Here is a 27,891-nt window from a genome sequence, read left to right as displayed (position 1 = left end):
AGGTAAACATGCAATTATTTAGTCGCCAAAATAGCACAAGGAGTTGACTGCTCCTTGCCTTATCATTGTACACCCTTCACCAGAGGGAAGCACACTGTGGTGGCACAAGGCCATTCTCTAAGTGGACCTTGTCTCTCTAGCCATGAGTCTATAGTCAGAAACCTGAGTGGGTTGCCACAACCCCCCCGGCTTGTAAACACGGTAGCCAAAACATGTCTGAAGGAAGTTTTACAAAAAGAACAGAATATTTAGTACTGTTTTTAATGAAAAAGGCTATCACATATCCCAATACCATGCCATCCCTAAGGACACTGTCCTTTTGAATGAAGGTCACTTGAAGGCTGAGCTGGAGTTGGGCTCACTACCTCCTGGCGTCCTGTTCTCCGTGCTTTCCTCCTGTTGGGTGATAGTGAGCTGGGAAGATCCATTCCCTACCTAGCCAGAGCTTGCTTGAGCTTCTGGCTTCATCTTCAGTTTTTCTTTTTTAAATTGATTTTTATTAAGCTCTACATTTTTTCTGCTTCCCTCCCTGCATCTTCCTCCCCTTCAACCCTCTCTCAAGATCCCTATGCTCCCATACTCTTCTATAAGGTTCAGTGTGGCTGGCTTTATGTTGAGGTCTTTGATCCATTTGGACTTGAGTTTTGTGCATGGTGGGTCTATTTTCATTCTTCTACTTGTTGATATCCAGTTATGCCAGCACCACTTGTTAAATATGTTTTCTTTTTTCCATTTGATATTTTTTGCTTCTTTATCAAAGCTCAGGTGTTCAAAGATGTGTGGATTGCTATCCGGGTCTTCTATTTGGTTCCATTGGTCCTCCTGTCTGTTCTTATGCCAATACCAGGCTGTATTCAGTACTGTAGCTCTATAGTAGAGTTTGAAGTCAGGGATTGTGATGCTTCCAGAAGTTCTTTTATTGTACAAGATTGTTTTGGCTATTCTGAATTTTTTGCTTTTCCATATGAAGTTGAGTACTGTTCTTTTGAGGTCTTTGAAGAATTTTGCTGGGATTTTGATGGGCTTTGTGTTGAATCTGTAGATTGCTTTTGGTAAGATAGCCATTTTTACTATGTTAATTCTGCCTACCCAAGAGCATGGGAGGTCTTTCCACTTTCTGGTGTCTTCTTCAATTTCTTTCTTTAAAGATTTAAAGTTCTTGTCATACAAGTCTTCCACTTGTTTGGTTAGAGTTACTCCGAGATATTTTGTGCTATTTGTGGCTGTTGTGAAGGGTGTTGATTCTCTGATTTCTTCCCCAGCCCTTTTATCATCAGTGTACAGGAGGGCTTCTGATTTTTTTTAGTTAATCTTGTATCCTGCTACATTGCTGAAAGTGTTTATGAGTTGTAAAAGTTTCTTGGTAGACTTTTTGGGATCACTTATGTAAACTATCATATCATCAGCAAACAATGAGAGTTTGACTTCTTCTTTTCCAATTTGTATCTCTTTGATCTTCCTTTGGTGTCTTATTGCTCTAGCTAGGACCTCAAGAACTATATTGAATAGATATGGAAAAAGTGGACAACCTTGTCTTGTTCCTGATTTCAGTAGAATCGCTGGGAATTTCTCTTTATTTAGTTTGATGTTGGCTGTTTGCTTGCTGTATATTGCCTTAATTATGTTTAGGTATGTTCCTTGTTTCCCTGCTCTCTCCAAGACCTTTATCATGAAGGGATGTTGTATTTTGTCAAAATTCAGCATCTAATGAGATGATCATGTGGTTTTTATTTTTCAGCTATTTATATGGTGGATCACATTGACAGATTTTCGTATGTTGAACCATTCCTGCATCTGTGGGATGAAGCCGACTTGGTCATGGTGGATGATGGTTCTAATGTGCTCTTGGATTCGATTTGCTAGTATTTTATTTAGTATTTTTGCATCAATGTTCATGAGTGAGACTGGTCTATAATTCTCTTTCTTAGTATTGTCTTTCTGTGGTTTGGGTATCAGGGTAATTATAGCCTCATAAAAAAGTTTGGCAATGTTCCTTCTGTTTCTATTGTGTGGGGTAATTTGAGGAGTATTGGTATTAGTTCTTCTTTGAAAGTCTTATAGAATTCTGAGCTGAAACCACAGAATCATGCCAAGACCTGCAGAGTTCCTGTCTCAGTACTAGTTCCTCCTAGTTTCTCAGAGGTCCTAGACTCATGCCCAGGCCCAGAGGGGTCCTGGCTTAGGTCTATTCCCTTGAAGGTTCAAGATTCACATCCAGACCCACAGTGGTCTCTGGCTCTGGCTCACTCACTCAGCAGTTGCTCCCCTGTACCTGTTCCTGTGGAGTTTGCTGTCTCATGTCTGCTCTGGCCCAGGTTGCTGGCTCAGTCCTGGTCTGCAAATGTCCCTTGACTAGATCCATTCCCGCTCCATGGAGCTTGCTTTCTCAGGCCCACTCTGGCCTACGTAGCTGGTTCAGTCTCGCTCCCGTGTAGCTCATGTCTCAGGACTGCTCTGGTCTGGGTTGCTGACCTAGTCCTGCTTCCATAAATGACCCTGGTCTGGATCTGCTCCTGTTTTCATGGAGTTCACTGTCCGAGAGCATCTTCATTTCTAACAATTAGGCATAGGGCTTTGCCATAAGTACAGAGCTGGTGTCATGGAATTTTCCCATGGCTTCATAGGTACCCATCCTTTAGTCTCAGGTTGAAGGAAAAGGGGAACCCCTTTTTTTCTTGTTTTATTTTCCCGTCTGTCCTAATTAAACTTACTATTGCTATGTTGAAACATCATAACCAAAAGCAATTTGGGAAGGAAAAGAAAAAAAGTCTACAATGTTGTTTATCTTTTAATATAGCCTGATGTCATAGAGGCATTTTCTCAGTTGAGGATCCTTCCCCTCTGATGACTGTAGCTTGTGTCTAGTTGATATAGAATTAGTCTGAACACTGCCCAAGCCCTGAAATGTGTTGAGAGTTCTTCTTAGCCCCAAGCACCTCATCCTTGTTGAGGAACAGGCTGTAGCCAGCTTATTCTGGATCTCCGTGCTGGTTCTGCACCAGCAGACACTGGGTCCTCTGAACTCACCATTTCATGTGAACCTTGAAGAAAAACAGTCACTTTGTTCTGAGCTTAGCAACCCTCATGCCTTTTTGTCACCATAACCTATGAATGGCTTTTATACTGTAGAGCAGTGCACACAGGCTCACAAATGACAGAGATATACATCCCTGTGAATTTCTGTTGTCAGTTAATTCATGCTGTTTTCTAATCTATTTTGTTTTCACTTTATTTATCCATGCATGCATGCGTGCATACATACATATATACATATGCTTTTTTCCAGCAAGGGTTTTGCTATTGTGCCTGGAACTTGGGATCCTCCTGTCTTTGGCCTCTGAAGTACTGACCTAACAGTATCAAGACACTGCAATCTGGAGAAGGCCTAAATCTCAGCTGCTTACTGGGGAAGCTGAGGCAGGAAGATTTCGAGTTCAAAGCCTGCCTTGGGTTATAGAATTTGTTCAAGGCCATCCTGTGAAATTTATTGAGTCTCAGAATGAAAAGTGCAAATAGGGCTGGGGCGATAGCTCAGGGTTAGAATTCCTGTCTTACATGTACAATGCTCTAGGCTCAGTCTGCAGTACTGAGGGAAAGGGAAGAAGGAGAAAAAAGGGATACCCATTTTAGAAAGTACCGTGTCCTTCTCATGTGTCAGAAGCCGGAGTTGGAACAGTAGAGTTCTATTTAAGGTACCTAATTCCCCTCACCACCCACACTACATTGTGCGCTCACTGCAGTCAGAAAATGTGCTAATCGCCCCTTTGTGTACATAGCACCCACTTGGCCCCTGCCTTGCCAGCCGTGCTCAGATCCAAGCTCTGAGCCGAAGAGCACAGCCTCCCTGGTATTTTGTGATCTTATTTGTAAAATGGAGACATGCTGTGTGTACTTCATAGGGGACTGAGGGCTGCTTGTGAGGTCACCTGTTTGAAGCAGAAAGCCTGGTACCAACAGATGCTCATTGCCATCCATTTTATCTGGTCTCCTCCAGTCAGACCTCTAATTGACTGGCTCCATATCACAGTGCTTTTAAGTGTGATGAGAGGTTTGGACTCCACTAGTCCAAGGTCCTAACCAGCTCAAGGACTAAGATTTTCCAAGGTGGCAGGAAGCAAATTGCTCTCTGGGGACAAGTCAACTTCTGTCTGAAAATATGGTACTGTCCTGGAGATCTTTTTATTAAACCCTGAAGGGCTCATTTTTGTATGAAATGCAGAGACGTGGGCTTATTATTAGAAAATCACTTCCATATTTAGAGAGATTATAAAGTAAATTTTAAACCAACATGAAACTCAGGAATTTTCTAGATCAAAAGCCCTTGTAAAGCTACAGTTTCAGGCTAGGTTAATTACCATTTCACAGGAAGTACCCTGGTTACTGAACTTCAGACTTGACCGGAAACTGACTGCTAGGCTGTAGGTGACAAACTGCATCTTGTTCTTCTGCTATACAAAGGAGTGTTCTGCACAAAATTATGAATTCCCAAGTACAAACTTGGGGTATCCTTCATTTTGCATTCGCCAGAACACAAGCAACAAAGAGAAACCATCCCAAGAATGGTTTTCTCAGCTGCAGAGGGACAATCAACTTCCCATTGTCAACCTTGGCTTTCTGTAACCATTTCTCACCACCACTGTGTAGGAAGGATACACTGTAACCATTTCTCATCATCACTGTGTAGGAAGGATACACTGTAACCATTTCTCACCACCACTGTGTAGGAAGGATACACTGTAACCATTTCTCACCACCACTGTGTAGGAAGGATACACTGTAACCATTTCTCACCACCACTGTGTAGGAAGGATACACTGTAACCATTTCTCATCATCACTGTGTAGGAAGGATACACTGTAACCATTTCTCATCATCACTGTGTAGGAAGGATACACTGTAACCATTTCTCACCACCACTGTGTAGGAAGGATACACTGTAACCATTTCTCACCATCACTGTGTAGCAAGGGTACATGATACTTTCACTGACAATGTAGCCAGCCAAGAAGAGGGCTGGCTGTTATCAAAGTAAGAGAAGCCTCAACCAGTGAACTTCTGCATGTATCATCACAGACTTTCATTCTGATTTTTACTCCACCTTGCCCATGAATTGCGAGTGTTTCGTTTGATGCTACGTGAGTAGAGATAGTTCACTATTAGTAATTCAATGAGCCTCTTTGTTGTTTTCTTTCAGGACAGAATGATCGAGAAGTTTCAGAGTGTCTAAGCTTCTAGGAGGATGTGAAGTTGCTCATCTTGAGTAGCCTGGCTACAGTTGGAGGTCAGTATTGACTTCGTTTGTCTCTATGCCTTTAGGAGTTTTTAGTGAGCAGGCTGGCCTGAGCCTAGGGCAAGAGCCACACTTGCATCAGGTGCATTGTATGATTCTCTTTCTCATCCCTGTGACCAAATGTCTCACATATAAACTTAAGGGAAGAAGGTTTCTCTTGGCTCATGGTTTGAGGGGATGGTCCACAGTGATGGGAAAGGCACGGTGGCATATGGTGCCATGGATGTGTTAGTGTGCCACAGGGTTCCTCGGCCTCCCTCTTGTCACATCAGGAAGCAGATAGACCAGATAGATCCAGGCTATCACCCTGAAAGCTGACCCGTAGTGATCTACTTCCTCCAACCTGATTCCAGCTCCCCAAACAGTACCACCAGCTGGGGACCAAGTGTTCAAATATGTAAGCTTTGGAGGCACATTTTATATATAAAACATAATACCTTCTGTCCTAGAGTTTCTATTGCTGTGAAGGGACACCATGAACCTGGAAACTCTTAAAAAGGAAAGAATTTCAGAGGTTTAGTCCGTTATCATCATGGTGGGACATGGCAGCATGCAGCCATCCCACCTTTCTCCAGAGTGGACAGATACATGACTCATCTGTCTCTATGGTTCCATCTCCTCTGAGTCAAGACATATTAGTCTGTGGTCCTCACTCCCTTGACCAGTGTCCATCAACAAACATGCAGATCCAGATACAGCCAGACATGGTCATGATGGTCCCAGAATGTGTCCATTCCCAGTACCATCAGTGCCCCTTCTGGGTGGTCACTCTGTGCCTAGGGGACCCAGAGGTTTCTCTGTATGCAACTCATGCAGGCAGTGGGAGTAGCATGCCTGAATGTAGCCATCCTGCAAAAAGAGATAACTATAGCATTGAGACCAGACCCAGGAATTCCAGAAATACTCAGTGCTCAAGCCCAGCCCCTCCCCCTGCCCCATCTCACTCTGTGTGCTCCATGGTAGCTGGCATCACCTTGGTTGGCTGCTTTCTTCAAGCTCTGAGATACTTTGGAGGTAAAAGGCCCATCTAGAAGTCTGGGTCATTTTTGAAGTGTCTACTCTGTGAATTGATCTCCTGGAGAAAAGGGAGGGTGTTTCTTTTTTTGAATGAAGCTTTGAGAACTCTGTGGGATTACAGGCATCTTTACTTCCCAAATCCTGCTCCTTCACACCGTTGCCTTTGCCGCCTTCCAAGGGTTGTCTGTGGGCAGCCACTTCATCCCTTCTTCTATAGGTCTGCAGCCTGCTTCTGCCCACCCCATCCTGCTGAAGTCCCATCTCAGTTGGGAATGGCTTTTTTAAAAAACACATCAGCTGGCTGGTTGTATAGGTGTTTCCCAGCATGCGCCAAACCCTAGGTTCTGCTCCAAGCACCAGAACAAAAGAAAAGGAAAAAAAAAAGAAAACTGATTTCAGCATTGATTTCCCCTACTCTTGCAAAGTGCTCTGATTTCCTGTGCTACACTCCACAGATAAATTCACTGTGAAAGTTCTCACATCAGGAGGTTCAGTTTGTGTGGAATTTCACAGCCTGTGCCCACAGTCTAGCATTGAGGAGATTTTGTTGTGTTTGGATTAGAAAGAGAATTGCAAAGTGTTCAGACTTCCTTCCCGGATGGCTCCTTCTATTACTTCCTCATTATATCAGCAGCTGCCAGAGGATCCAGGATAAACCATTTTCCCAGGCCTGCTGAGAGGCCAGGGCTTTGGCAGTGGCTGTTTTATTGCCTCATTATCAGAGCCAGCCTCCTGATTTACACTGTGGAAGTCTAGAGAGTAAACACGTGTGCTTGTATTTGCAAGTGTGTAGCGCAGGGCTGTCCTAGACCTCACTGTGTAACTCTGGATGGCCTTGAACTTGCAGCAACCTTCTCAGCCTGTCTGGGGTCATGGATGTGAGCCAACGTGTCCAACTTGAACGCTTCTGTTTTAAATTGCTTATATGTCATGTGCACTTTCTGTTACATTAGTAAAGCTCATTTAAACTACATGAGGTAGAAACTCACAAAGGTGAGTTTTAAAATAAAAAAGGATATAAAAATATCATCTTTCCATATCCTAGTGGAGCAGGCCTAGGAAGGCATGCACCACTGAACCCAGGGACCAAGATGCTGACCATGGTCATGGGGCCCTGCCCCCAGCCGACTTCTGCTTCTCTTTCCTTATCTAGCATGGCTCCTGTGTTTGTTTTCAGAAAGCAGTGTTTTCTTTTCCTCTCTTCTTCAGGAATTTTTGGTGTTCTGGGTGTCTAGTCAGGGACAGGTCTGTGTCCCACGTGACCTATAGGCCACTGCAATCTAGCATGACCTCTGCTCCAAGCTTCCCCCTCCCACACGTCTCCTCCTCTTCTCATCGCCTGCTGGTTGTCCCTGTTTTGGCACACAGCCATCTCCCGCTGAGCAGCATGGCACACTTACAGGGTCTCTTATCTTTACAGTTGGATTATGATCCCCACGAGGACATGCTCAGGCTTCCCCTCCATTCGCAACCTTCTCTGGGGACAGGGACCTAGACTTTGGACCCATTTCTCCCTGTTGCTTCTGTGCCAGGGCCTCTTCAGTCCCTTTGAAGGCTGGCACAACCACAAGGCCACGTGAGCCTTCTCGGTGGCTGTTTGGACAGAGACAGGCATGGAGGCCACAGAGTCTCAAATGCTGCCTGAATTAGCAGACAACAGCTGGCTGCAGGGACTTAGCATGTTCACGGCAGGCAGCCGAACACTGCAAAGTTCTGCTCAAGTCAAGCTTCCTGATGCGGGCATTTCCCAGCAATGGGTAGTACATTCTCTTCAAAACTTAATAGAGGAGTTGGTCTTTTGTTGAAGTTGTGCTTTGGCTGACAGCTCGGGTTACCTTAAGTCAATGTTGATACTTAGCAGCTTTAGCTCAGAAGAGGAATGGAGGTACATCACTAAGATAACGAATTCCTGGAGTGAGCGCTAGGCACTTACTAATGACCAATCAATGCACCTACTTACTGGTAGCAGAGTCAGGGTGCTAATGACACCTCAAGATGCTGAACATTCAGGAACGGGTGACTTTGAAACACTGAAAGGGTCATAGGCCTGAAGCTTTGCTCTTTGAAAACCCACCAGCAGCGCTGACCTCTGAACTGGAAGACAGAGGACCGAAATGAAGAGCTCAGCTCCCTTCCAGACCTTAAACTTTCTGGCCCCGGGTCTTCCATGTACTCATTCTAGTCTCCAGGGGCATCTCTAGGGACCAAACCATCACTGGACAGACAGTGTCTAGGGCTGCCTTAATAGAACTGGCGATGTAGCTATGAGTGAGCTCTTGCCTAGCATGTGCAAGGTCCTGAGTTTGAACCCTAGCACCACAACACGTGTACACACACACACACACACACACACACACACTAACTGAAACACATCTTCTTTGCAAAATGAACGGGTGAGGACCGTAAGCTTAGTTTATGATCTCTGCTGCAAGAGGACTTGTCTAGGAAGCTGAGCTGTTTAAATTTTAAACTACTTTTCTTTTTCCTGTTTATGTGTTAAGTGTGGCAGGCATGGTGACTGCCGTAAGTGTGTCTCAGTCCAAAAGTCATGTCACAGATGCCAAGTACAGTGTGACCCAAGGTCTTGAGCCAAGATTGGTTTGCCAGTCTCTGAGTGTTCTGAGGTGGCCAAGGGCATAGCTGATCATGTGCAGATTGCTGGTGGGGGTGATTTTTGGATTAATGTGTCATTTTCACTACTCTAATGATGCATAGTTACTAATTTTTTCTTGAGTGTACATGTGAGTGTGTGCGGTGCCTATAGAGTATGTATATACATATCTATGTGTGTGTGCATGCATGTTCTTTTTTTTTCTTTTGGTTTCTCAAGATAGGGTTTCTTTGGAACTCACTCTGCAGACCAGGCTGGCCTTGAACTTACAGAGATCTTCCTGTCTCTGCCTCCCGAGTGCTGGAATTAAAGGTGTGTGCCACCACTGCTGGCTGAGTGTGTTCTTTCATTTTGAGTGCAAGAGCTGAACTGGAGAGAAGGAGGCAGGAGAAAGATCTGTGTTCCATGTTCTCCACCAAAATCTTTGATGTTCATTATTTCTTTGAGATTATTTGATCCCTTTTAGTCTTTTAAGACCCACAGAAGAAGAAGGAAATGGAGAGAGAGGAGTGCCATCTGGCAATTGATTCTCCCCTCTGGGTTCCTCCCCGACCCGGGTTCCCCCATGCCTCACCACACACCTTTAGCTCAGGACACGGTATGTCTTTCCAGTCTCCACCTTCTGGGGACCACTGCAGAATGGCATCAGGGGAGGGGTACAAGTGCTGGCTCTCTTGTTTCTCCTGGACTTCTGCTGAGGCCTGAGATGAGAAGACCCAAGTGCGTTGCCAAGTCAGGCATTTCCATGGCGTGAGTCAGACAGACCGGGCTTGACTGGGTGGATACACAGCTAGAAAGCTAAGGAGCAAATGCCCATCCTGGGAGATGAAGGATCTTTGCCATTGTAGGAATTCAGGATCTTTCTCAGGGAAGCCATCCCGTGGTTTTGTTTTGTTATGGGCACCCTATACACCAGTGGTGGCCCGTATTCTTCCCCCCTCAGTTTTCTTTAAATCTGCTTTGGAAGCATGTTGGTACAATCCAGTAAGAGATGTGGAAACTCTGTGTTATTTGTTGGAGTTAATTAAAACACTGTAGGCTTTCAGGAGTATGTTGTTCGGAGTGCTGGGAGATTGTGAACTCAGAAACCAGAAAGAACCCAGGAAGAAGGCCGGAGTTCCATCTGCTTTCATTCACACCCTGCCCATTCTTTGTTTTTTTGTTTGTTTGGGATTTTGTTTTTGTTTTTCAAGACAGGGTTTTTCTGTGTACTCCTAACTGTCACAGAGATTACTCTATAGACCAGGCTAGCCCAAATTCGCAGAGATCCACCTGCCTCTGCCTTCCAAGTGCTGGGATTAAAGGCATACACCAACACTGTCTAGCAAACCTGCCTATTCTTAAATGTCATAATTCCAGCAAAGGGTTGATCAACTGTTTAATTAAAGATTTTGGGATTTTTACCTTGATCAACTGTTTAATTAAAGATTTGGGGATTTTTACCTAAATAGAGATGATCTCCGAGAGCTCATAATGCTCAGAAATGCTTTGTGTTTCTATAAACATCCTTATCACGCACCTATTATCACTTATCATGCGTATGCTATGCGCGAAGTGAACGTGAGTGCTGGAGACCCAGTCCTGAACGTGGCTTGAGCTCCAGACCCCCTGCCTCACGAAGTCTTAGCTCCATGTGGCACCCTTGTCCTCTCCAGCCATTTGAAGAACCTTAGGAATTAACTTAAACTTGACTTCCACAAAATTTCAAATAAGAGAAATAAATGTTTAATACAGCATCTACCACCAACGTATCATTTATAATTCTATGTATATTTATTTTTTACCTTTTCAATTTATATTGAGCTCATATGTAAAAACATAAAGTCCTGCATCCTGGTGAGAGTTCATTCATTTATCCCACACTTAGCCGCGTGCAGTGTGTTATAGGACAGGCCCAGAGGTTGGAAGTGCGGAAATGCAGAAATGCCTTGAACTCATGGCTCGGGCTCTGCTCATATCAGCGGTCTCACCCCAAACCATCCCTTCACAGTCCTAAACCAGCTCTTCATAAAAGGATGGTGGTGTGGATGTTTCAGAAGCAGAAAGACCAGGAAGGTTAATTCTTCATTTCTTTTGGAAACATCTAATTGTTACATCTCAAACCCGAATTTCTGAAAGGCAGAAGCCCCCTGCCACATATCCTGGGACCCTTGTGAGTAACCAAATAGGGTGGATCACTCTGTTGTGGCTCCGAGCCTTCCCTACCTCCCTGACCATGTTCCCTAGCAGCAAGTGAGACAGTCGGGATGACTTTGAATCTGCAGCAACAGAATAATTGTGCCTGTTTTATAAGATCTGCTGTAAGCCAGGTGGCACGTTGACCTGTGACATCGTGCTATGTCAGGACCCTGATGCCTCCCATTTCTTCAAATGCCTTTTCGAGAATGATAGACTTTGAGTAGATGTCGGGCAACGTATTTCATTTAAATCTTTTTTTTCAAACCAAGATTTCCCTTATTTATACTGGAATGTCCCTAATGATAAGGTTCCTGAAAGGGCTCTTGGATTTTTAAATAGAAGTCTATCCTCCTTTGAGAAGCCAGTACCTACACTTGGGTTTATCTCCCTTACTGCAACTTGTCTCTGAGACGCCCACAGCCCTGCTTTTCCTGTCTTTTTCTTCCCAACGGCTTCTCTTACTCCACCCTCATGCTTAAGTCTGTGTCAAAGTACAGTGATCAACCCCCAACTCTGCTTTAGAAAAATGTCCTTCTTGCTCCATCAGTAACTTAACATTTTCCTGAGTAGCTTCCTGGATTCATGAGTTGTAGTCTCCCTCTGTCTTGGGAGTCACCCAGCTTTCCCTCCAGAGCCACTTTCACTTCAAAGAAGTTGCTCCATTAGCACAGGGTCCTCTTTTCTAAGCTCTCTTTCATGTACTGTGCTCTGGTTTTCCTCTGTTCGTTTTCTGTACTGTGGATCAAATCCAAAGTTTTACATTTTGTACACAAGTCCCTGATGACTAAGACACACCCCTCAGTCCAAATAGATTGTTTTTATCCTTTGAGACATGGTCTTGCTATGTAGCCTTGGCTGGCTTCAGCTAACTAGAGCTTAGTCTGGCCTTGAACTAGAGGCTATCCTCCTGCCTCAGCCTCTCCAGTGCTAGGATTACAAGCATGACCCACCACAGCCAGGTCTGAATAGATTTTTATTTCTATTTTCTGGGTGGGTATTTCTGAAGAAGATGCAAGCTTTTGTTTCTTTCCTAGGGAAATGTTGAGCGGGTGACTTTTTTTTTTTTTTTTGCTAATGCACCATGATGCAGTACTGAGACCAGAACCACCTCTCTGTACCTCAGATGAAAGGTTGGCTCTCTGTCCTCTTGTTCCTTGTGCCTCAGAGACACCATCTGATCTTCCACATATATTTCTTTATCACAAGAACGTTCTACTTCACAAATACTAAGTTAAACAAAACATAGGAAGTCCATTTTTGATTCATTGTTGGAACAAAGTAACATTGAAGAATTTGCAGCAAGCCTTTCATGATACGCTAAGCCACTCTGCTATTGGTGGGGGTCTCCTGTCTACGGGGGCTGCTGGAAACATCACACTGCTGCTGGGGGGGGGGTCTCCTGCCCATGCGGGCTGCTCCAGACATCACACTGCTGTTGGGGGGTCTCCTGCCCAACGGGCTGCTCCAGACATCACACTGCCATTGGGTGGGGGAGTCTCCTGTCTACAGGGGCTGCTCCAAACATTTTTGCAGAATTAGAAGCAATCCATTGTGTCTGTGAGGAAGACACACCCTTGCTTGTCCAGCCTTTCGAGATGTGGAAACCCAGGGTAAGCCATACAAGAGCCCACTTACAGTGCACCAGGCTCTCATTACTCTACTTGAGGCATTTCCTGTTTCTGATCCCAGGCCTTCCAGAACCCTTCCCCAGAGCCGGGTTGCCTGACTGCTTTCTCCTGGTACATTACTACACAGTAAATGGCTGATTTCATATAATTAAGGAAGCTATTCACAGAGACTAAATAGATGCCAGGGGATGCATAAAAACAGATGTAGGGGAGACATGTTTGTATTGAGGGTACAGTCGGGTTTGACTTTTATGAATGTTTCTCACTTACGAAGAAAAATTTGGGAACACCAGGAAACAATGCCGTGCAATGGCGTTTTTAAAAGAGCCCATGCAGTCTGGTTTAATTTTATATGAGAAAGCTGCCATTTTTAAGACCTTGAGAATCCCCAAAGGTCCATATGTATAGTAAGTTGCACATAAAGCCTATTTATAATTTTGGGAAGTTTTATAGTTAAACCCTAGAAATATTAATATTTTTCAAACGTGTACCTGCCATAGGCCAGGGGCATGAACAAAGGACTTGTATGTTTGTAATGATGCTTCCCAAAAACCCCATAATATCCAGCCTTATAGTACATGCCTACAGTGCCGGAAACATGTGAGGTGGGGGCAGGAGGATATCAAGTTCAAGAGCTCTCTGAGGTGCAGAACGAGTTCAAATCCTGCCTGGTCAGCTTAGTGGGACCCTATCTGAATGAAAATACTGAAAGGTCTGAGGATGTCGCTCAGTGATAGAGAGCTTGCATAGGGCATGAGACGCCTTAGATTCAATGCCGGGTACACACACATGCACACACACATACACACGCACACAAGACAGTCCTCATTGGTACTTGTCCTACTTAGTACATGAGAAAAACAAAGCCGTGGGAAGGTCAAGTCCTTGGCCCTAGGTCAGACAGCTGAAAGCAATGGAGTGACATTTCCGCATCTCAGTTTGACCCCAAGCTCATCTTGGTGGCCTTGTGCTACTGTATTGCCTTTCTACAAATGCCAAGAACAGCTTCCTTAACGAATTATTCTCTGTGCAGGTGAGGGCAGCCTCCACATCGTAGGGCTGCATGCATTTTCTTTGGTTAGCACTATGTCTTTCTCAACACTCCTCTTCCACAGAGTAGCTGAATGCAAGCCGACCAATCGTCCTCTTGTTTTCCAGAATGCTCTTATCATCTCTAGCATCTGAAACAGAGCTTCAGGCCTCTCAGGCTGGCCTCAAGCTCACTATATAGCTGACAATGACCTTCAATGTCTGATCTTCCTGCTTCTTCCTCTGGCATGCTGACATTACAAGCTGGGCTCTCCATGCCTTGTTTATACTGTACTAGGCATTGAACCCCAGGATTTCGGCAGTCTAGGCAAGCTCTCTACCAGCTGCCCCTGCCCCCCACAGCGTACCTCATGTTCATTCTCGGGATCTGATTCCCTCTTTCCACTCCACAGGGACACCAACTGGTTCCGTTTTATCTGGTGGCAGCGACAGGGCTAGCGGTACAACTCATGGCGGAGCACATGTTTAGCAGGCTAAGACCCTGGTTTTGACTCTTGGCACCGCAAAGTGAAACAAACGAATAAACAGAAGATAAATAAAGACTGTGTAGTCTTGGGTTAGTCAGAAAACAAAAGAAGCAAATACAAGGAGGCAACGGTGTTTTAACTCGCAACAGAATTTTTCATTTTCCCTTTGATTTGGGCTCTGGTGTAGAATGGTACTCTGCATAGCATCCCTGAGGCCTTTCTTGCCATGTGGAGACACGCCTCTTCTGACAGAGCATGGCATGAGGTTATTATGCCAGAGCCATATGCAAGCCATCTAGGCTGATGGAGAAGGGGTGAATGGCTCTGGCCCCCAAGGGTGTGCTTCTTTGCTTTCCTCGTGACTGGCAGGATGCTAAGAATGTAGGGATTGGCTCCCTCACCTCAGCTCCCAACAGTAGTCTAGAGAAGGAGCAGATCTCCACTTATGCTGCTCTAGACCAGAACTTTCTCCAAGGCAGGAGCTGTGCCTTGCTGTTCCTGAGGGTCTTGCTCTGGGCCTGGCTCTTGAGTATATATCAAGAAGGTAGCAGATAAAAGCCAACAGGAACGTGAGCTGCTTATGCACACGGAAGGAGCCAGGGTTTCTGGCTTCCAACCTCATACTGTTTTTGTAAAAATATAATATTTTGGAACCTGTGGGCCAAACTTTTAGTAAAAAATGTACAACTGAGGAAGCCTCCGGGAAAGATTTCCTTCTACAAATAAATTAAAAATATGGCTCAAACAGTAGTTATTTCCTGGACTATTAAATGGCTGGAACTTTCAGGAGACCCCAGCAGACCTTTCTCTAAAGTCTAGAACCCTAAACAGGAACAATGCTGGGGTGCATATCAAGTCCAGACCACCGTACTCAGTGATGTACTTGGGGAATGAATCCTTGAACAATTTAAACTTGATGTGTTCTTCTAGTAAAACAACTAAACCAAGCCAGACCTCTGACGCACATCTGTAATCGCAACATTCAGGAGGCCAAGACAGGAAGGATGCAGCAAGTCCCAGGCCAGCCTGGGCTACGTGGTTACTTCTAGGCTAGCTTTGCCCACAGCGTGAGACCCTATCTCAAAACAAAAATAGAAGAGCTGGGTGCAAGGTAGTAACGTCAGTGTCATCCTCAGCCATGTGGACAGTTCAGAGCCAATCTGGTCCATGGGAAATTCTGACTCAAAAAAAATGAATGAATGAATAAATAAAAATAAAAGACTAAGCCTTAGATCATTTTCTTCCCATCGTCATCATCATCGTCTCAGGAGGCGAAGAAGGAAAAACATGTCTTGCTATCCATCTGGAAGACGGTGGTTTTGAGCAATCAATATTACTCGAGAGACTAGGCCTAAGGATGCAGCAGTGAAAAAGAACTGAAACCAAGATAACTGGAGGCAAGGAGTGGAACCTGCCTCTCTGGCGTCGCAACTCCGCGATGGGACTTGGTGTCAAAGAGCAGCTGCCAACACCCAGAGGTTTCTAGGCAGCAGGTGAGCTGTACAAACACAACACGGTCGGAGGTGAAAGGGTCAGGTCTGGAGAAAAGGCCCCGAGCCCTGGGCTGGGCGCTGAGGAGGAATTTGCTGGCCTAGTGTTTTCCATGCTGAATAAAAGAACACTGCGAATCCTAATGTCTTCGAGGTACTAATTCCTTTGTTGATTGACTGCAGTAGGAATTAATGAAGATGCATGTGTAAGCTTGGAGATTAGCCGGAGAGCTGGAATGCTATAAACCTCACCTCCTAGGGCCTCCTGTTTATGATCCCTCTGCAAGCCTTACCAGGAGGCACCTCTTCAGCTCCCAGTTGGAGTATCTTTTGTGTCCATTAGCTGTCTAGATGTCTGGGTAGCTCTTTAATGACCCAGACTCTGAGATGAAAAATAGAAAAGTTGAAGAGGGACCCAGCCTTAAGCTTTTGGTTCTCAGAGGCATCTGCCAGCTATGAGGCTCCAAGATAGCCAGAGAAAGGATGTCTCCACCAACTACATTCAATAAAGCTCTGGCCTGGGAAGAGAGCTATAAGGAATAAATTAATTTAAAAGAAAAAAATCAACAGTTGTAGTTAGACCGTTGTTCAGGGCATTTCAAGAGAAAGCCATGTTGTTCTGTGGGTTCACACCAAGAGCTCATTTTCAGAGCTGGGACCAAGGTGAGGGAGCTGAGATAGGGGCAGGAAGAGATTACACGGTTGCCATTTTGGCTTTTGTCCTGTGACTCCTAATTGGGCCTTGTGGATGAGAATGGGGACACAAAAATGGGGAAAGCAACATTTGGGGCTATCAAAGCATTATCCTTAGGGTTAGTCCTGAGGCTCTGGGAAGCCCCCATCCAGTAGAGGAATTTTTTTTTCTTAATAGAGAAGAAAAGAAGAGGCTGTTCTGGTGTCATGTGCTTATAATCTCAGCACTTGGGAGAGAGAGGGAGGAGAATTAGAAGTTCAAAGCTAGCCTTGGCTACATAGTCAGTTTCAGACCTTGCTTCAAACAAACAAGCAGAAATGGAAGAATACATCATGTACCCACATCTCACTTTACTGCCAATTGGAGAAAAGAAAAGGAGTGGGAGACCGGCAGGGATCCTGAATTGTCAGAAGGCATATAGAGGTGGGACCAGAACGTGGAGGAGCTCAGGAATATGGGGCTTGCACAGACCACACAGACAGAAGAACTCCTCGTGACTGCAGAGGCAGAGACCAGAGAGATGTGTCTACCATCCGAGGAACACCAAGGGTCACCTGAAGCTACCAGCAGCCAAGGGAGGTGCACAGCCTAGGCATCACACTCTAGCTTCCGGGGCTGTGCAGCACTGTGGTCCTGTTGGTGGCTGTTCCAGCAGACAGTATGGTCTACTAACTGTAAACAGTCTAATAGGAAAAAGACAATTGTATTTCTAGGCCCACTCTCATAATTTGCATTAAACTTGGGCTTTGTACTTGAGTTTTTCTGACAAGGCTAACCCGTGTCACCTTTTGATTCACAGGAGCCCTGTGCACAGTCTGGTGGCTTGTCTCTCCCCATCTGGGAATTCCCCAGGCTAGCATCCACACAGGCACCATTTGCCTCAGGCACACGTGTCTTAGAAGGATCTGGAGCCATTCACAAACCTAGTTCTGGTTTGGTGAAGCTAGCGGAAACTGGCTTGAGCCAGGATTTAGACCAACCTAGGAATCAGGTGCATAAAATAGTCACGTATACTTTGCAGAGGAACGAAATAATTCTCAGGCCAAGGTCGCACAGGGAAGGGAGTTGCTGAGATTACCTTGGGCAGTAACAGTGTCTTGCCTTGTGAACAGTCATTCTCAGGATCTGTCTGTCTGTCTGTCTGTCTGTCTGTCTGTCTGTCTGTCTGTCTGTCCTCTGGGTACGGAAGTCCTTCAACAACTAGCACTCATAGTTTCTGAGTGGCTCTGAGATTCCTGTGGTCAGCTTCCTGCCTTTGGTACTCTAGGGGATTGTCAGTTTTTCAATTAAAACACAGATAGTCCCCAGCCTACAAGTTCCCAGCTAAAGCTAGAAGCTGCTTATTTCATAATTTCTAAAGGAGGCATGGAGGATGGACCCAAGAAGGCCAAAGATGGCTTGTCAATCTAGCCTTGGGCTAGATCATCATAAGCATCTACAGCCAAGTTAATTAACATACATGTAAGTCACAGAGATAATTAACCTGGGAATCTCAGCTATCTTTTTTCCTTTGAGACAGAGTTTCACATAGACCAGGCTAAACTTAAACTTTCTGGGTAGCCAAAGATGACCCTGAATTCCTGATCCCCCCCCCACCTCTACCTCCTGAGTGCTGAGAGTATAGGATTGTGCTCCCAGTGCCTACTTTATGCAGAGCTGGGGACTGACCCCAGGACGTCATGCATCCTTGGCAAGCACTCTACCTACTGAACTACAGCCTCAGCCCCTTACTATTTATTGCTTCTGTGCTGACAATAATATTGGATGGAGATGGGCTTGGTATCTCGTGCCTTTAATCCCAGCATTTGAGAGGCAGAGGCAGGCAGATCTCGGTGAGTTTGAGGCTAGCCTGGTCTACAGAGTGAGTTCCAGGATAGCCAGAAAGAAGTCATAGGTGAAGAAGAGACAGGGTTGTGGGGTTACTCTGACCTCCAGTCTTCTATTTCTTCAACTGTACATTTACTGATTCTTACACAAGCTGGGAAGGCCCTCAGGCTAACAGTGAGCCATTTGTCCTCTATACTGGGTGCCCCCTACACACTCTCAGGATCCTTCTGTAATCACCTGGTGCCATCCCCTCCTTGTAACTGGGAAGGAGAACTTCTCCCCTAGGACTCCCCTCCCCTCTGGGTGAACTTGGCCCATCGTCAGTGCCCCATCAGGTGAGCAGGACTGGAGCGCAGCCTCTGAATGGCACTGGCGTCAGGACCCCTAGGAACATGAACTTGAGTGATGGCATTTCTTAGTGAGATTTCGGGTCCAGCAAGGGTTCCTCTGCAATCAATAGTGTCCTTTCTGGCTAGGGATGTGGCTCAGTGGTATAATGCATGCTGAGCGACTCCATCCACAGCACCTAAAGAAATATAAATCACAGAAGGGTGCTTCTTTTTGTGGAAAACTACTTTTGCTGAGTGTGGTGGTATAATGTCCCAAGCAGCTTAGGAGGCTGAGACTGAAGCCAAACAGTTGGAAGCCAGCCTCCATTACAGAGTGAAACCCAGTTTCTTTACAAAACAAAACCCAGCAAAACAAAGAAAGAAAAACTGTATTTTGATGAAGCTTTGGACTGAAGATGTAGTTCAGTTGAGTAGAGTACTTGACTAGGAGACAGAGGCTCTGGACGCTGTCCCTGGTGGTACATGGATACCATGCACATACATCCCATCCCTGATATGACAGGCACGTCAGCACATGGGACGGTAGTAGAGCACACAGAAGCAAGAGAATCGGGCATTCAAGGCCATCCTTGCCGACATAATGAATTTAAGGCCAACCGGGGCTACCTGAGATCCTGTTTTAGGGAAAAGAAAATGCTGGCTGTCTAATCCTATCCCTTGGAGTGCAGATGCAGGAGGATCAGAAGTTCATGGTCATCTTCAGCTATATTAGTGACGTAGAGGTCAGCCTGGGCCATATGACACCCCAACTCAAAGAGCCAAACCAAACCAAATGTAGTTAACAAAACAAAGCTTCCAACTACATTTTCTAAAAGCTTAGACTTTTTGATGGCTTCTTGGTGGTGTCAGCATTTCTTTGGCGCCACTACTGACTGACTGTGGGATGAAAAGAGGGGAGAGAGGCAGCCTCTGGTCCTAAGTGTTGGCTTCTTCTCTTCCAAAGCAGCTTATTTGTTCAAAGTGGGTTGTCTGTCTTTAGTAGGAGATTCCATGTGGGGAAATGTTTGCCAAGATGCTTGTTCTAAAACCACCCGGAAATCTCAATAAACATACAAGCATAGCAGCAACTTGCATCCTGGGAGCTGAGGTAAAGGTGGGAATGAAATCATTGGAGAGACATAAGGAGTTAGCTGTCAACTACATTTTCTTCCTTTTTCTCTTTGAAATTATCTACCTTGCTGTTCCCTTTTTAAAATTTTATTTATACATGTATATGAGGACTCTGTCTTTATGCACAGGAGGAGAGGGCCTCAGATCCCATTATAGATGGTTGTGAGACACCATGTGGGCTCTGGCAATTGAACTCAGAACCTCTGGAAGGCAGCCAAGTGCTCTTAACTGTTGAGCCATCTCTCCAACCCCCTTAGTTACTGTTCTATTGCTGTGAGACACTATGACCATGACAACTTATAAAAGAAACATTAAATTGAAGGCTTGCTTACAGTTTCAGAGGGTGAGTCCATGACCATTCATGCCTGGAAGTAGACAGGCATGGTGCTAGAGCAGCAACTGAGGGCTTTACATCCTGATCCAAGAGAGAGAGAGAGAGAGAGAGAGAGAGAGAGAGAGAGAGAGAGAGAGAGAGAGAGAGAGAGAAAGGGAGGGAGGGAGAACCACCAGCTGGGAATGGCATGTACTTTAGAAACCTCAAAGTCCACTTCCAGTGACACACCTCTCCTCCAAGGCCACACCTCCTAATCCTTCCCAGAGAGTTCCACCAATTATGGGCTGAAATGCATGCATTGGGGCCATTCAAAACACCACACTGTTGGTTATACAGCATGATACAATCTTACCTTCCAGCCAGTCCCATAGACAAGTAAGTATTTCATTTAAAAGTCTCCATTAGAGTATTAGTTTTTGTGGCTTACATAAGATTATAATTGGAAGCTGGGCATGGTGGCACACTCCTTTAATCCTAGCACTCCAGAGGCAGAGACAGGTGTATCTCTGAGTTCAGGCCAGGCTTCTCTACAGAGCAAGCTCTGGAAAGCCAGGGATACACAGAGAAACCCTGTCTTGAAAAAAACAAACCAAAACAAAACAAAATTGCTTCCTCCCATTCATACACTAGATGGCCCCATGCCAACAACACTCAACTTCAAGAGCAACTCCACTGATCTTTGTGGGTAAGCAGAAATCTGTTTCCCTCCCTTGTTGTCAGAGTCCAAAAATATGCACAAACTCCAGAACTTCCACCAACAAACAGAAGCATCATTTCTATAGTGAAAAAACTAGCTGGCTACATGCAGGGGCTGAGTGGGAATGACCGATCTTAAGAGAGCACTGGGAGGGAGTCAGAGGGATTTGAGGTGAGTCCAACCAGAGAAAGCTTCCAGGAAGTGCAAATCCAAGCTCCACTGGACCTACAAATTGGAAGAGAAGGCCTCAGAGCTGAAAAGGAAAGGATAGCCAGAGTTTGCTAGAGGAAAAGAACTGAGAGGGAGAGAGAGTGGGAGAGAGAGAGAATGGATATATATGTAAAAGTTAATATTAGTTAATATTCCCTGCATCAAAACTCAATACCTGGGCTGAGAGTGTAGACCAAGGGATTTTTTTTAGAATGGCTTATGGCTGTGGGCCAGCTAGTCCAATAATGGCTGGCTGCCAATAGAAGGTCCAAGAATCCAGCAGCTGCTTAGTCCATGAAGCTGGATGCTTGAGCTGGTTTTCAGTATATGCTGGATTTCAGAAGAAGTAGGCTCTAATGCTAGGGAAGGAATTGAGCACGGCAGGTGAAGAGCGCATGCTTCCTGCTTCCATGTCCATTATAAAAGCTGCCAGCAAAAGGTGTGGTCCAGAGTAAAGGTGTGTCTTTACATCTCAAAAGACCAGGATTAAAAGTGGAATTCTATATAGCTGAAGTTAACCTTAAGCTCCTCAATTCCACCTACCTCACCTCCCAAATGTTGAGATGAGAAAGAAGTGTGTATTACATCTGGTATATGAGATGCTGGGAATCAGACCGAAGCCTTCATACATGCTAGGCAGACACCACCAGCTGGGCTGGTTTTGAGGCAGGGAATGTTAACTTTTACATTTTAAAACTGGTTTATTTGGATAATTTAATACATTATTAGAAATGTAATAAACTTAATATGAGTTTCCTTCATTTAGGTAATCACTGGTATAGGTAACCTTTTCTAAGATTTCACTTTGGAGGGTGGGGAATTGTTGGAGAAGAGGCGTGCTGCTTGGCCCATTAGCTCTAGCTTCTTATTGGCTGACTCTTACATCTTAATTTAACCCATCTCCATTCATCTGTGTATCGCCACGTGACAGTGGCTTACTGGTAAAGTTTTGTCATGTCTGACTGGCGGTGGCTCCATGGCGTCTCTCTGACTCCGCCCTCTTTTTCTCCCAGCATTCAGCCTAGCTTTCCCTGCTTTCCTAAGTTATGCCTTGCTATAGGTCCAAAGCAGTTTCTTTATTCATTAATGGTAATCACGGCACAGAGGGGACTCTCACATCAGAGAATCCTAGTTTAAGTCAGTCTGTGCAATGCAGGCTCCCTGTATCTGGACAGCCTAAGAGCCAGACTGACGAATGAATGAGTAATTTATACTTCTCCATTTAGAGCCTCCTTATGAAGTCACTGATACTGACACTCTGATAATCCTAGCACTCTGAAGGCAGAGGCAAGAGGATCGTGAGTTCAAATCCAGTCTGGGCTACATACTGAGTTCTAGGTCAGCCTAGGCTACACAGTGAGGCCCTGTCTCAAGAATCCAAAACCAAACAACAAAAAGCTCTGCCCACCTACAACTTAAGAATGACATGCTTTTTCCTGGGTCTACTGAGGTCTGCTGGTTCTTTCAGATGCCTGGGGGTGTATTCCAGTCAGGGATGGGATAGAAATGGCCCTGGCCCTGGCTAGAGATGATTCTCTGTGGCACTAATAAGGTTTAAAATTGGATGCTGATCCAGGAATGGTTTAGTGCTTCAGGTGTGTTCAACCGGTAGCCTTCAGGCTACGTGTTCCCCAGAATGGCTATGAACGTAGCCTAATACTAATCATAAATGTATTTGAATCATTGTGAGCTTTTTTTTTAATGGTTGTATACTTTCTGAGCATGGAGCTTGTGGAAGACAGTGTTGCGTCACACTACCCAGGCACACCTGGGACAAAGCATGGGCCTTCCTTCACGCATGGTGATACCAAAAGTTACTTGTTTTCAGTAGCCTATGAAGGCTGTATAAATGAGATACTAGTGTCCTGTCAGCTGGGAGGGAAGCCGCTAAAATAAGTGCCACAGAACAAAAAGAGAACCCTTCACCGTGCACTAGTTCACAAACACCTGGCCATACCGCCCAACTACACACCATGCATGCACACACAAGTAGTCTGCAGGCAAAGGGAGGCAAAACAGACTTGGGGCTAAATCAGCTTCTTTGGGACACCAACCAAGCCTTCTTCATCTTTCTTGTAGGAATTGGAAACAGAGTCAAGAGACCCATCCAGGCTCCCAAGTGGCCAGGAGAAGTCCATTTGCATTTAGCCACTGTTCATCAGAAGGGAGAGGCTGCCCTCCACAAATCTCAACTCTGAAGAATCAGCTTGATCCATTGGCAGAGATGCCCAGCTGTGCCCGACACATGGCTGGGTTGGAGTACTGCAGCTGTTGCCCACTTTCTAAATCCTGGGGTGTATCATGAATAATAAAAACCCAGAGACAGACATTGGGGTTCTAGCTGAAGATCAGAAAAGCAAAGCAACCAACCACTAGAGAGGCCTTTTAACTTTACCAAATCTTCAAATAGAAAGGACAAGATCCTGTCTCCAGGAATCCTCAGACTCCACACTCCAGTGAGTTCCTGTCTCTTCCCCTTTATATTCCTCTCTCCACCCAACCATATCGCTCCTGTCTCCACCTCCCCAGTGCTGGGATTAAAGGCGTGTGACTCCCAAACATTGGGAGTAAAGGTGTGAGTCACCACCACCTGGATCTGTTTCTGGACCAATCTTGTTTAGCCCAGGGTAGCCTTGAACTCACAGAGATCCATCTGCCTTTGTCTCCTGAGTCCTGGAATTAGAGGTGTGTGCCACCACTGCCTGGCCTCTAGTGGCCTAGCTTTGCATTCTGATCTTCAGGAAAGCTTTATTTATTAAAATACAAGTAGAATATCACTATACTGGGGTCCTGCATGCTAGCCTGTGAGTGTTGTTAGCATCAAGATGAGATGGAAAAGCACTTTAAAATTGATTGATTGATTGATTGACTGATACGTGCGTGTGTGCATGTGTGTGGAGGCCAGGGAACTTTCTGGAGTTGTTCTCTCCCTCTGCCATATGAGTCTTGGGGATTGAACTCTGGCTGTCAGGCTTGGTAGAAATCACCTCTACCCACGGAACCACCTCATCAGCCCTGGAAAAACGTATCTTAATAGGAGAAGCCATCAGAGGGGATCCTGGTGTCTTCTATAAACAGTTATCAGATTACATCTGAGTTCCCAGGAGAATTCAGCTCAGTCATTTTCTATGGGATTACCACTGTGTGTGTGTGTGTGTGTGTGTGAAAGAATTCAACTCAGCCATTTTCTGTGGGATTACGTGTGTGTGTGTGTGAAGGAATTGAACTCAGTCATTTTCTATGGGATTACCACTGTGTGTGTGTGTGTGTGTGTGTGTGTGTGTGTGTGTGTGAAGGAATTCAACTCAATCATTTTCTATGGGTATTACCACTATGTGTATCCCTTATGCGTTGGTAATGCTCGTTCTGAGGCCGAGGGTTTACATGGCAGACAGACATTTCAGTGAAAGAAAGGAATGAGATGGAAAACCTGTCCCTTGACCTTCAAGAAGTGAGAAAAGGGTTGTACGGAAGCTCTTGGCCCTGGAGTTGAGGGAAAAATTGTTTGTTTATGCTATTGGCTCAGTGTCCTGCCATCAGAAAGTCCAACAAAACACTGAGCAGCAACGGGAAGCTTTTTTTTTTTTTAATTTCCCTCCCTCTGTGTTCTACCTCTTCTCCCTCATTCCTCTCCATAGAGTCTTGCTAACGTAGCCCAGGCTGGCCTCAGTTTACTCTCCGTCCCCTGTCTCGCATACTTGGATTATGGATGTATACCACTGTGCTTGACCTCAGTTTGAACAGGTTAGGAACACAATTCATTCTGCAGATTTTTAAAAGTACATCCTGTGTGTCAGAAATTGTTCTGAGTTCCTGGAGATAAGAGAGTGCACTGGCACTGACCCCTTCCCTGGGATCTGTGTAAGTTAAGCATAACGAGTCTGTAAGAGAAGATGCCAGAATGGTGGGATTAGAGAGCCAATCTCCTTTCATTTTGAGCAAAGGTCACGTAACCAAGTGGCTTGGATACCTTGATGGCTGTGAATGTGCTCAGGAAAGTGGGCCAGTCTTTTTAAACCTTCATGCTGTCCTTCTCTCTGCCAACACTGAGAGCAGATGGTCTTGCTTTTGTTCTACGAGCAAGCTGGTGAGCTGATGGTAAAGAGAACACAACATCAGTACCACTTCCCAGTTCTCTGTCCTCCTTGGCCCTTTCCCAGTTCTCTGTGCTTACCTCCCTTCATTTTTCTCTATTTCTCTTCATTTCACAGTATCTATCTAGGGCCCAGCAGTCAGGTGATGGCTAGATATAATTTCTGCATGCCTGTTATTCTCTAAGTATCCAAGTTCAACTCTGTCCTGAGCACTGGTGTGGTCTAGTTTCCCAATAGTCTCCCTACAACTGGCAGCTGACTGGCATTTAAACCTTTTTTGCAGGGATGGCCTTTGTTGATGAACTAAGATGAAGTTCTTCACATCTGTATGTCCATGTGTAGCTGACTTTTGCATGCTTCTCTGTCTTTATCTCCTGTCATTCTGAACTGAGTGCCCTCCTTCAGAGTGTCCTAGCTGTTTCTCCCACACTGGAGAGCCTCAGGGTCCTCTATCTGGAGAGATCCACTTCTCATCCAGTCTTTCAAAACTCAGCTCAAATGTGACTGTTTCAAGAGGACCCTCTCTAGTCAGGAGTTCCGAGGACACTCATCTAGCAGATGACTCCTGGCACCTGATAGCTCTGTTTTCTTTTGGTTTTCCTTCTTACTAATCAGTTCTCATGACTGGAAGCCTCACTGAAGCCTTTTTTTATTTATTAATGTATGCCTATAGGCCAGAAGAGGGCATCATATTGCATTACATATGGTTGTAAGTCACCATGTGGTTGCTGGGAATTGAACTCAGAACTTCTGGAAGAGCAGCCAGTGCTCTTAACCACTGAGCCATCTCTCCAGCCCGAGGTTAACACTTCTTTATATTAATTTAAATTTCTCTATGGCTTCTCTCTCTTTTTAAAAAATATTTATTATGTATACAATATTCTGTCTGTGTGTACGCCTGCAGGCCAGAAGAGGGCACCAGACCTCATTACAGATGGTTGTGAGTCACCATGTGGTTGCTGGGAATTGAACTCAGGACCTTGGGAAGAGCTGGCAATGCTCTTAACCTCTGAGTCATCTCTCCAGCCCCTGGCTTCTCTCTCTTTATCGAACCCAGATTCATATGCATGAGATTGGGGCCAGACTCTGGTTATGTGGTGTGGTAGTCGATCTTCACTGTTAGTGCTACTAGATTTAGAATCTTCTAGAAGACCCACTTTTTTTTCTTTTTTTCGAGACAGGGTTTCTCTGTAGCTTTGGAGCCTCTCCTGGAACTAACTCTCGTAGACCAGGTTGGCCTCGAACTCAAAAAGATCCGCCTGCCTCTGCCTCCTGAGTGCTGGGATTAAAGGCGTGCACCACCACCCGTCAAGAAGACCCACTTCTATGTGTGTCTGTGAAGGCGTTTCCAGAGAGGCTGAGGAGGGAAGACCCACCTTGATCGTGGCATCATCCCACTGACAGGGGCCAAAGAAGCTGGAAGGCAGCCATATTTCTAGCTCTCTGCTTCCTGGTTTGCTGAGATGTGAACAGTTTCCCAGTTATGCTGCTCATCCATGAAGAGGTCCACTGTGCCCCCTGGACATTATAGACTCCACCTTCAAACCATGACCCCCAAATACATCCATCCTATCTTAAATTGTTTCTTGTCATGTGTTGGGTCACACAACAAAAAACTAACGTGCCTGCTCATCAAGAAGGTGCTTGGAAGCATTTGGGCCTTCGGCATTTTTCTAAATTTGTGCAATAGACACATTACTTTCATAATCAGAAAATGTGTGTGTGTGTGTGTATGTATATACATACATGTGTGTGCATGTATAGTATTAGGCTTCCTTTTGGGCCCCAACCAGCTCCCAAATCATGACACAAAGACTTATTACTTATGAGTGCCTAGCCTTATGCTTGTCCCTCTAGGTCATGCAACTTAAATTAACCTGTTTCACTGCATCTACCTTTTGCCTCGTGCCTTTTTACCTCTCATTCTGCATGCCCTACTCTGTGTCTGGTTATCTGGCATCTGTATGGGTGGCCCCCGGCACCTCCCTTTCTTTCCCCTCTTATTCTCTCCAAGCCTAGATCCCTCCTCCGATTGATTCTCTCTGCCCACCAGCCCCGCCCTCTTCAGCTTAGCTATTGGCCAATTCAGCTTTTTGTTAGACCAATAAGGTGCCTTAGGCTGGCAAGGCAACATATCTTTACATTGTTAAATAAATGCAGTATAAACAAATGTAGCACATCTTTGCTTAGTTAAAGTAATTCTCCACAACACTATGTTTATTGTGTGTGTGGTACATATACATAGTGAACCCACAGAACTTATGATTGTAGACCTGGGGTTAGGGTGGTACTCTCTGTTCTTCATGTGGGGTCATCCGGCTCTCTCCCCAGCTCCCTTCACATTTTTTTAAAAAGATTTGTTTGTGTGTATGTGTGAGTGTTTTTCCTTTACGTACGCCTGGTGTCCTCTGAGGTCAGAGGAGGGAGTTGGATTCCCAGAATCTGGAGTTATAAGTGATTGTGACCTACTATGTGGATGTTGGGAATGAAAACCTGGCTTCTCTGCAAGACGGGTATTCTTAGCCACCGCGGCATCTCTCCGCTCGCGTGCGCACACATGCACACTCCCCTACCCATTTAGATCCATGTCCATTTGCTGTGGAGATCCTCTGCAGCTAGTCTTGCATTGGCGCCTGTATTTGGGGGGACCATAGCAACAAAGCAGCTGTAATCCCCAAGATCAGACCTGTTGACTGTTGAGGTTCCCTTACAAGAGTGGGTGGAGAGGGTCTTTGGCCCCTCACTTGAGATTCCAGCCACTCCCTCGAGCACCCTCCCGAGAGTGGACTGTCTTCAGAATTGCCAGATTATACAGGCTGAGGAAGGTTCACTAAGGGGGCCTTC

The 27,891-nt window shown here is 45.3% G+C and overlaps 1 protein-coding gene across 1 annotated transcript in view; it reads left to right on the top strand.

Moving 5' to 3' along the window:
* The window catches only part of Scaf8 (SR-related CTD associated factor 8), a 192,482-nt gene extending 169,086 nt beyond the window's left edge, over positions 1–23,396 (top strand). The window contains exons 22-23 of the transcript XR_005286507.1: positions 5,195–5,281; positions 23,033–23,396. The gene's annotated coding sequence lies outside the window, so the exon portion shown is untranslated. The remainder of the gene's footprint in view (positions 1–5,194; positions 5,282–23,032) is intronic.
* Positions 23,397–27,891: the final 4,495 nt, after the last annotated feature.

The sequence above is a fragment of the Arvicola amphibius genome, chromosome 8, assembly GCF_903992535.2.
Source record: "Arvicola amphibius chromosome 8, mArvAmp1.2, whole genome shotgun sequence".
Classification (NCBI taxonomy): Eukaryota; Metazoa; Chordata; class Mammalia; order Rodentia; family Cricetidae; genus Arvicola; species Arvicola amphibius.
This window is presented reverse-complemented; position numbering and strand designations above follow the sequence as displayed.